This window comes from Malus domestica, chromosome 10, assembly GCF_042453785.1.
Source record: "Malus domestica chromosome 10, GDT2T_hap1".
Taxonomy (NCBI): Eukaryota; Viridiplantae; Streptophyta; class Magnoliopsida; order Rosales; family Rosaceae; genus Malus; species Malus domestica.
In genome coordinates, this window is record NC_091670.1 from 29,268,840 (window position 1) to 29,279,034 (window position 10,195).

At 35.8% G+C, this 10,195-nt stretch overlaps 1 long non-coding RNA gene across 8 annotated transcripts; it reads right to left on the bottom strand.

Annotated features, from left to right (window-relative positions):
* Positions 1 to 326: 326 nt before the first annotated feature.
* On the bottom strand, positions 327 to 3,653 carry LOC103432460 (uncharacterized). Of its 8 annotated transcripts, none has more exons than XR_011572201.1 (6): positions 3,202 to 3,653; positions 2,363 to 2,439; positions 1,971 to 2,219; positions 1,757 to 1,809; positions 1,092 to 1,229; positions 327 to 994 (listed from the first exon to the last, which is right to left on the bottom strand). It is a non-coding gene; the product is annotated as an uncharacterized lncRNA (long non-coding RNA). The 8 variants fall into 8 exon arrangements; XR_001789735.3 differs by having other exon boundaries at positions 2,363 to 2,446; XR_011572203.1 differs by adding an exon at positions 1,343 to 1,430 and having other exon boundaries at positions 1,757 to 2,219; positions 2,363 to 2,446.
* Positions 3,654 to 10,195: the final 6,542 nt, after the last annotated feature.

Consider the following 10,195-nt stretch of genomic DNA (forward strand, 5'->3'; position numbering starts at 1 on the left):
TTATGTTTAATTTTAAATAAAAAAATTATATATATATATATATATGTAAAAGGTTTTGTCAAACCTAACAAAAGCCTCCTTATCCACTACGCATCCAGAAGCACTTATCCTGACTGCGTCTGCATGTTATCCAATTCACAAGTTTATTCATCAAAAAGCACGCCGCCGAAGATGAATTGCATATTTGAATCTACCTTCCTATTTTGTTTTCGTCCAAACTAGCGTTTTTTGCCCGCGCTGCTGCGGGAATGTAACATCAAATGAAATATAAGTATTGTATATAAGAATTATAAGTGTCAGAATATGAGGCTAAATGGCCAAAAATGTGTTGGAAGCATTGTGCTTAGATATAAATAAATTATTTACATAAACATGTACCAAGTATTTACATAAATATATAGTAGTTGTTGACAACTCTATATACCTATAAAGAGTTGTTCAAAACATTGAACAACTAAATCTCAAAATGTTTAGCTCAAACGAATAAACACATGCTCTATAAATACAGAGAGCTGAGTCATACAACCCAAAACAGCAAAAACAGAATAAACATGCTTCAAAACCCAGATAACAAAAATCACAAAAAATGATCAATTGGGAGCTCAATTAACAGAAAATGAAAAAAGGAAGAGTATTAGAGATAAGGAAGAGTGTTAGAGATTCACGGTTCTTACCCAAATTTGAGACCACCCATAACAATTTCAATTTGTACATTCTTAATCAGCTTCACCAAGACGAATCTTAAACATGCAACACAGGAATGAATCAAATAATCCGAATATGGACCCAAACTTAAATAGCTTACCTTTGCGTAGCGATTGATTACTCATTTTCCAGAACACAATAAATGAAATTCAACCGTTTTTAAGGGTAACAAAATTCATTGATCTCCCTCTTATGGTAGAGCCTATAATCATCTTCTTCTTTCTCTTCACGACCATTGTTAATATATCAAGGTCAAAATTGTCTGGATACTTGTCTTGAATTCCAGAAACTGGGATTGTGAAAAAAGAAATCATGTTTGAGTTGTTCTGCTAAGCATAGTACAGTAAAGTGAAATAATGTTGGGAAAACCATCAAAAGAGACCCACCTGGAAGCAAGCAGAACAAACGTTATGACTTCTATCATCAAAGTTGAGTAATTGATCGATATATATATGACTCTAGGAAAATTGCAGCTCTTAAGGCAGATTTACGTCAGTGGGTTTCTCAAGGATTACAATCCGAGCCTGCATCATGGCACAGGTGATGGCAAAATATGATATCAATAAAAGTCGTACCCAGTGCACAAGGCTCCCGCTTTACGCAGGGTCTGGGAGAGGTGAATGTCGGCTAGCCTTACCCCCATTTATGGAGAGGCTGCTCCCAAGTCTCGAACCCGAAACCTACCGCTCATGGGCGAAGGCACTTGCCATCGCACCAAGTGCGACCTTGCAAAATATGATATCAATAAATGAAAAAAAATTCAACAGCCATCAAGGGTACAAAAAATTTAAACCCAAGATTCAGATCGCACTATTCAATCCCAAAAACCAAATAGTACATTTAACCGACCTAACACGATGGAAGGCCGAAATCAAATCTTGGAGCGGTGAAATTTCACGTATACATGCAATATGTTCATACCATTTTCCAAGCCATTTTCAAGTGAAAGTTGTAATTTTTATGTGTATTTACAATCTTGCACATTGGATGAATTTTATTGATGATGATATATAAGGATATAGTCACAAAGTCAGTCATAAACATTGACTACCTTGAAAGAAGGACCAATATATGATCGAGAGAGTGAGGGGAGGGCGCTCAAATCTACCAGTGATCAAAGTAACAAACCAGTCATCACCAAATGCTTTAACCGAAACACGAAATAACCACCAAACATCAGAATTCCAGAAACCAAAAATACAAAGCAAACAATTACAATAAAATTAGTATTTAGCATAATCAAATTAACAAACAATAACGTGAACCTTCATAGTTGCCTCCAGGCCAAATCTGGATCTATTCCGATGATTGATGTCTGGTTTACAAAGTTTCCAAGCAACTGGGACATGAAATCTACCTCCTCAACAGTTTAATCCCACTGAGAGAGGTCCATTCTCCCTCTGAAACAGCTTCAATATATACGCTCAATTTTTTCCCAAGGAACTTCCTCCATGCAATATTGAAATTCCAACTCATGCAACAATATGTAAGCACTTTCATCATTCTTCCAATTCCTATTTACATTCAACCACACAAAACAAAAAAACTCAATTCTTGCACACCAAACCGGATAAAATCCAAGCATAATCAGATTTTGAAAACCAAATCATCAAAAAATTCAAAATTTCTAAAACTTTTCGATTAGTTTTCGACTTACAATGCTGTCTGTAGCTTTTCCAAACCCAACAGAGGCAACCACGAAGCAAGAGCATAGAGCAGGTCCCTTGGAAGCACCTGCAAACTATATATATATAATTTGCTATAATACCCAAAAAAATTAAATTAAATTAAAAATTGAGTGGAAGCCACGACCAAAGTGTAAACTTAAAGAAAACATCCAAACCCCAGAGAAAAAAAAAACAAATTCTTTCAGAAAAATCAAAGAAATTCAATCAGGTAATCAATCAATTAAGTACTTAATTCCTTGGATGCCTTGAATAAATATAACACTCCCAAGATAAATAATTAACTGTCCAATATTATATTTTTCCTGTTTCTTTCTTTTTATTCTCGGGAGAGAAACAAACCCATAAACAAATAATTGAAGAAAACATATAGAAAATATTGGGGAGTAGTGACATACAATATGCTGAATTCTTCTTTCCTCAACGACAAACCTCAGAGAAAATCAAACCTCTTAAACAACAAAATCCAGCCAGAGAACTCAGTTTTGCAGTAAGTCGTAAACACCATGCGAGATAGCAAACGAAAGGCAGATGTTTAGCAGCGAACAATAGGGAATACTCCAAGAATCATCAAGCCCAGGAAACTTCAAATCCATTACAACAAAAGATATATGGAAGTAGTACTCTAAAAAAAGCCTATCATAATCAATTAATTAATTAATTGGAATATTTTAGAGCTGTGATTTGCTACATGGGAAAGGGATGAGTTTAGGAAAAGTTGATTAGATTTGGAATCACAAACACTTCGGAGGGATTTTATGATAGTTCTCTTAAAACCAAAAGAAAATATTAGGGTTTCTTAGTTTCTTACCCAAATCTACCAATTTGAATCAAATCTCTGAAGCCGAGCTTCAAATCCGTCTCAAATCGCCTCCACGAACACGATTTTTGGAAGACTGGAAACGCATAGAGAGGCAGGCCCTGTATTTTTTGTATTTTGAAACGCAATCCACCTTGTCCTATTGACCCTTCACAGACTTCTCCAAGTAACCTGCAGAGAGAAACAATACCCATTATACATTTTTTCAGATGGATTTTGAGAGAGAGAGGCGAAAGATTAACGTTTTAAGGACACATGAAAACTAATTTAATGCTGAGATTTTCACAGGAGAAGCAAAAGAAGAAAATAGAGTGCGACGGAAGCAGAGATTTGAGTGAGAGAAGTGAACACAAAAGGAAAAATCTAGAAGTTGTAGTCAAAGCATAGGTTTGGAGAAGCAGAGATGAGCGATCTGATTTTTTGAATGAGAGAGTGGAATCAAGTAGAAGAGTCGAGAAACAGAAGGTGAAGCGATGAGAGACGCGTGCAGCAAGGGTAAATCCGCCACTTTTCTGTACAGAAACGGAAAACAGAGAAGCAAATAAGGGCATTACCGCCATTTTACTGTTCACGAACAGTGAAAAACAGTGCACCCGAGTTTGGGTTTTAGTATATGTATAATGTCTGCATAATTGCCATTGTGGGTCTATGTTTGATTGCTGTTGACCAGGAGGATCTTTGCCGGATCTTCTTTGTGATGATCCTGAGGATCATTCAATCAGATTCGTTCATCTTACATCGTACAATTAGAAATCATTGTAAATTATTTTTATTTAAAATTGAATATAAACAGTACTTGACCAAAATTGGTTGCATCATATATAATAAACAGATGTGATTAAAGAATCCCTGAAATACTCCCAAAAAAGATCCGACGAGGATCTCTCTCTGCTGTTGACATGCAAGGCAATCATTTGTCCTACGTGTTTGAATGAGTGTAGTTGTTGGCAAAGCAAATCAAATATTGTACCGGGCCATCCATCTTATTACTATTAAACTGTAAAATGATACGAAATCAACACTTGACACGAATGCTAAAAAATACTAACATGGCACACATTTACACAGACAATGCAGTGTCTCGTGTTAAGCAAATTATGATAATGTATAAATTTATCTCAAGGATCTTCCGTCGGTGAAGGCATAACGCTTTCTTGCAACCAGGTTTTATGTCCCCTCTTTTAGGCTTAATATACGGGAAATTTTATTTGAACTCATCTGACATCTTTCTACACCCAATTTAAATTCTAAATGTGAATTGTCTATTTTATCTTAATACATAATTACCATCAAGTAAAAGATGAAATTAAGAATAAAACTAAAATTTATCAATAAACTCATACCCAATAATTAAGTTCTACCATCACATAATCTTTATCCTACATTCATTTTGACTAAATTCCTAAGAGCTGCCATAAAACCCTACGATCACCTAATAATCAAATCCAGTTGCTTTTCGTTTCCTCTCTAGCTTCATGTTAACACGATCAGTAAGAGCAATATCACCACAAGAAACAAAAGAGTCATAAAGCTTTCAACAAATTGATGTTGTTGATCAATTCATCTATTAGAAACACGACTAAAAGACGAAGCGATTTTTGCGTGCTTACTCTTGTAATCACTCCATGTGCCATGTGCAAACAATCAAAACACATCAAGGTAGACATAATTTTCAGTTCCTTCAAGCTGCACATATTCCACAGTAAAAAAAACAAATGCATATGAAACAAGACCCAGTAACAATCAACAATTTTATTTTGTCTTTGGCTGCAACAAAATTCTAATTATGCATCATTTGCTCAAACCTAGAAACTACACCACCAAAATATACATAGAAAAATGAAACTTCCACAATAAATAAATAGAAACATGGGAATGATGCGTGAATTTCTTGACACACAAATTAAACCCTCTTTTTGACAATTGTAGTATAGATGTAAGTAGGGTATCGTTCTAGGCCGGGGATTAGGAGGGATTGCTAATCTATTCTAAATTAACTTAAAAATATTAAACAAGACTCAAGGACACAAAATTAGGCTAAAAACTCTAATAACTCGAAACACACTTAAAATGACTCAAAATAATGAAAACAATTAAATTAAACACTAGGAACTGAAATGGACGGAAATTAAATTAAAAGACTAACAATAAAGAAAACTAACTAAATAATATAATTTAATAATGGATGGGTGTTTGGTTTTGATGAAAAGTAAATTAAACTTAATTAAATTACAGAATTGATAAAAACATAAAATTAAGGTAAAATGATAAATGACGGACTAGCTAGAGGGTTCTTCTCCACACATTACACATATGCAACCTAAATTGATTTTCAGTTGTTCTTTCAATAAATTGTGAATCTCAATACTCCAGATTAACCGTGAACAGCACTTTTTTAATCTTCAAGTTTTCCTCAAGTTATTGAATTGGACGGAAAAACGCATACAACAATTCAAAACATTCTTCAAAAGTCCCCTACGTGAAAAGCACAATAGAGATACAATCAAAGATCATTAAACTTTGTGAAAACTATAAGCATTGACGAGGCATTCGTAACTATGAAAAGCATGATACTCTTGCCAAGAATTTACTTAACGTGATTGTGACTAGCAACCTTTACTACTTGTGAAAATAAGTTCATAACGATTAGGTGAAATTCACTTATATTCTAGCATCAAATTCATGCATGTAAATTAAGCGTGCACTCTCAACCAACATACACAAATCAGTTTTTATACGAACGGATAAGTAAATTGAAATCACAACTTATGAAATCACAACCGAAGGTAATCAATTCATATTACAAATATATATTCATGGTTTCGAATTAACCTCTAGCCAACATAAATTTAATTACACATTATTAAAAACAGAAATAAAATAAAAGTGAAATATAGATTTGGAGAGAATTAACCAAAAGATAAGTGCTTCTGTTTTGCTCTTCCAGTCGCTGCGCAAGGGCCGACTGCTCCTCTGCCTTGCTGCCACGGGCAGCAGAGTTTTGTTTTTCTTTTCTCGCACCTTCTCTGACTTCTTCTCGGTACTGCCCAGCTGCAAAGGCAGCTTGTACCTTCTCTGCTGAGGCCCTCTCCCTCTTCACGTGTTGCACAAGAGGCAGCTTCTTCTATTTTTTCCCCGAGGCCTCCAGGTACTGCCCAAAGGGCAGCACACACACACTGCACAAAAATGCCGAGCCCCCCTTTTCTGCGCTGCTGACCTCCTTTTATTTCTGCTTTTTTTTGTTTTTCAAGGCTGCAAGGGCAGCTAAGCTGCTTCTCCCCCCTCTCCTCACGTCTCTTGGATTCTTTTTTACCGTCCCCCGTGTGGACTCCTCTTATTCTTCTTTTAATTTTTTTATTCCTTCTTTTCTTTTTCTCCATCCGTTCCTTTTTTTTCTTCTACAAAACAAAACCATCATGATGATGTTTCAAACATCATCATGATTTATCATTATTATATATATATTTTTTAATTTAATTTAAAAGCTGATCTACACAGACAGTTTTGACGAATTTATTACATAAAATTCACTTGTTCTATTTTTATTTTCTTTGCATAACAAATCATATAAACACAAAAATAACGTAAATAGCTCAAAAATATAAGGAACTAACCAAGAAAAGACGAGTGAATTCGAAGTAAAAATATATATAAATATGATCCGATCAAATACCCCCACACTTAACTTTTGCTAGTCCTCGAGCAAAACAAAGAAAATAAGAACAAGAAGTAACAAGAAAAACATTAGCTTCCCCCTATGTGACCCTCATAGAATTTCATTCAAGAAAACAAATCATCAAGAACCACAGCTAGCATCAAGGAACTAATCCAAGTTCATCTTCCTAATTCAAATATTAGCAGTAATCTTTGAATCATCCTTGAAGTGTAGTGTGTGAAATAGCCATGCTAATGCAATTTCAAGTTTTATTTTTAAAATCATCATATGCAAACTAGTAATCTTCTCACGGGATATACACTCAATCACATATGTGTTTAGTTTTAGTGTGTTTCACTCAAAGAATCAAATGTGAAATTTCTACCATAAGCTTGCATAAAGATCACTTCTCCACAATCATAATTGCAAAACTTAAATCAAGAGGACTTTTATTGGATGTAATGAGGTTTAGGGATAGGGTTATTGAAACGAAAGAATAGGAAAACACAAGTTCCAAGCTACATTGAAAGCGATTCTTTTCTTTAGATTTATAAGAACTCAAGCTCTCCAGCAATTCTTCTAGCATCTCCAATCACACCCTTAAACTGAAACTTTAAAAACTTTTTATTTTCTTTTTATACAATCTTTCTCTTTTCTTTTTCTTTTTTTTTTTTTTTTTTTTTTTTTAATTCACAAACATGAAATACCCCCACACTTATTCTTTTGCCAAACATCTTCACAGTATTTCACAAACGTTTCTCATAAGACAATCTCGCATTGCTCGCTTGGAAAGGGTAAGGAAAAATGTTTCAGGTATAAGGGTAGACATATCTGGTGATAAGAAATAAAAGGCTCAACATACACGGCTCAAATTGGCAATCTAATGATATCATTTTTCTTTGGGAAACATGGTTATTTGGGCCATGGTGGTAAACCTAATGCCTCTATCATTTCCAAGTTCATGCAATCAATGACAAACATTTCGAAAGATCGTTACGCAAGTTCTAGAGATGTATCTCACATAAGTTCATCACACATGAAAGAATAGGAGTGTATGAAAAATGCACACACTTTCAATCGGCTCAAAAACTCACATAGGATGTATATGGTCACTAAATTCACATATGAAGCTTTAAGTCATACTTTAGTTTCACATCAACAAGGCTATGTGCATTTGGTTTTTCAAAGATGATCAAACATGTACAAAACTAACAAGAGAATTAGGAATTTCACAAAACACATGTTAACTAAGTTCTTGATGATCATGATTCAAATTTGATCTAATTATATCATTGGGTCGGGAAACTAACAAAAAAAATCTGATTCAGAACAAAAAGGGAAACAAGACAATATTTTTGGATTTTTTAAATTTTCCGATTTTTTTTTTTTTTTTTTTTTTTTTTTTTTTAAAGAAAACAAAACTAATTAAGAAAACATAAAACAACAACACAGAAACAAATGAAATTCTAGAGATTTCTACCCCCACACTTAAACTTGACATTGTCCCCAATGTCAGAAAACACTATAATGCAAATAAAAAATAAAAAAATAAAATAAATAATAAGAAACAAAATAAAACAAGTGGACTGAAAACTTCCCTAATTTGCAGTAAAATCAAGCGATGACCCCCAAGCTAAAATTCTGCAATCAACTTCAAGGGTGGAAAGAACCAAAAGTTCCTGCAAAGAAAAGAAATAATTCAGTTAAGTACGCAAGAAAATTAATTAAAAAAAAATTGCAAACGAAAAATTGAAAATTACGATAAAAGATAATGAATAAAACTAATAAGTAATCATTGGTCGTGCTTGTTGACTTTCCACAGCTTTCCTCTTGAACAGGGTGACACTTAGCTTTTCACTTGCAAGTGATGATTTTATGATATTGTACGGCGAAGCTTTGCTCTTTGGTTATGTTGCAGTTCCTTATTTGTTCTCCAAGCAGATGTGGCAGCTTCTCTAGTTCCTCAGTTCGGACTCCTTCCGCTGGGATGATTGTGCAAGCTGCATTCTTCTCTGCTTGTTTCTTCTGCACAACGGGCAGGCACGAGGGAAAGGTGTTGGTCCTTATTTCTTTCTTCAATCTTTCCAAGTGCCCACCTCTTGCTTTCTTTCTCCTTGTCCCTAGCTGAATTGTCTCCACATGCTTCGAGGTATCATCTTCACTTCCCTTATACGTGAGAGACGAAGCGGAAACATAAGATGATGAGTACTCGAGAGCAGGTGCTGGCTGGAGAAAGGACAGGGAGAAAGCATGATATGAGATACTCTTGCTTTCAACCTTCATGATATGAAATACTTTTGCTTTGAATGGGTTGTTCGCAGGAGTATCCCAAGGAATGAGGAACACAGAGTAACTTAGGAGGATTCTTTGGGAATGCATTTTCGGAGATGAAGAAGTGTTGAGAGGGTGTGCTGAGAGAGTGTGCTTTTGCTGTGGAATGCGAAGGTAGAAACTTATAGGACTTGTCTTCACAACCGGAATTGTTCTCTCACTTAGTGTCGGCAGCCGGTAGATGGATGAATAGTACAAATTACGCGCTTTCTGACAAAGCTGCCCGTAATTTCCGCAAAGCAGATTCCTCATTGATATCTGGAATCGGCGCTTCGAGCTCTGAGCATCGTCGATTGTAGAGGTAGCATGTGACACGTGCGGATAAATCTGGAAAAGAAGATTTGCCCGTGGGTTGAAGCCCAGCTTTTGAGAAAGCTAGCGTGTCATTGACTGTTGAATTTCCCTCTTTGATTTCTGAATTGGTGCTTCGACAAACTACCCGAGAATTTCGCAAAGCAATTTGCATGTGACAAGTGACGACATGTCTGGACAAATTGATCTTTTGAAATCCGGGGTTCGGCTCGTGGTTTCTGAGCAAGCCCAGCCTTTAAGAAATGAAACGCCTCTTTTGAGAAAAGAATCCGACTTTTGAGAAAGGAGACTCCGACTCTTCGATTTGCGAGAGGACGCTTCTCTGAGGAGCGCCTCTTTGATTTCTTCTTTTTATAGAGGCGTTAAGCTTGTTCCACAACACACTTGAGCACCCTCCTGTAAACACTCCCTTCTTGCACTTGTTTAATCTTGATCATTCCGACTCTCTTCTTTCTTCACCACCTCTGAAAAATGTCTGGCCCTTCCGATCGTCGTTTTGACTTGAACATTGGTGAAGAGGCAGCTCCGCCTTCACCAGACAATATATGGCGCCCATCCTTCATATCCCCTACCGGTCCTCTTACCGTGGGGGATTCGGTGATGAAAAATGACATGACTGCCGCGGTGGTGGCCCGGAACCTTGTCACCCCCAGAGATAACAGACTGCTCGCTAGGCGGTCTGATGAA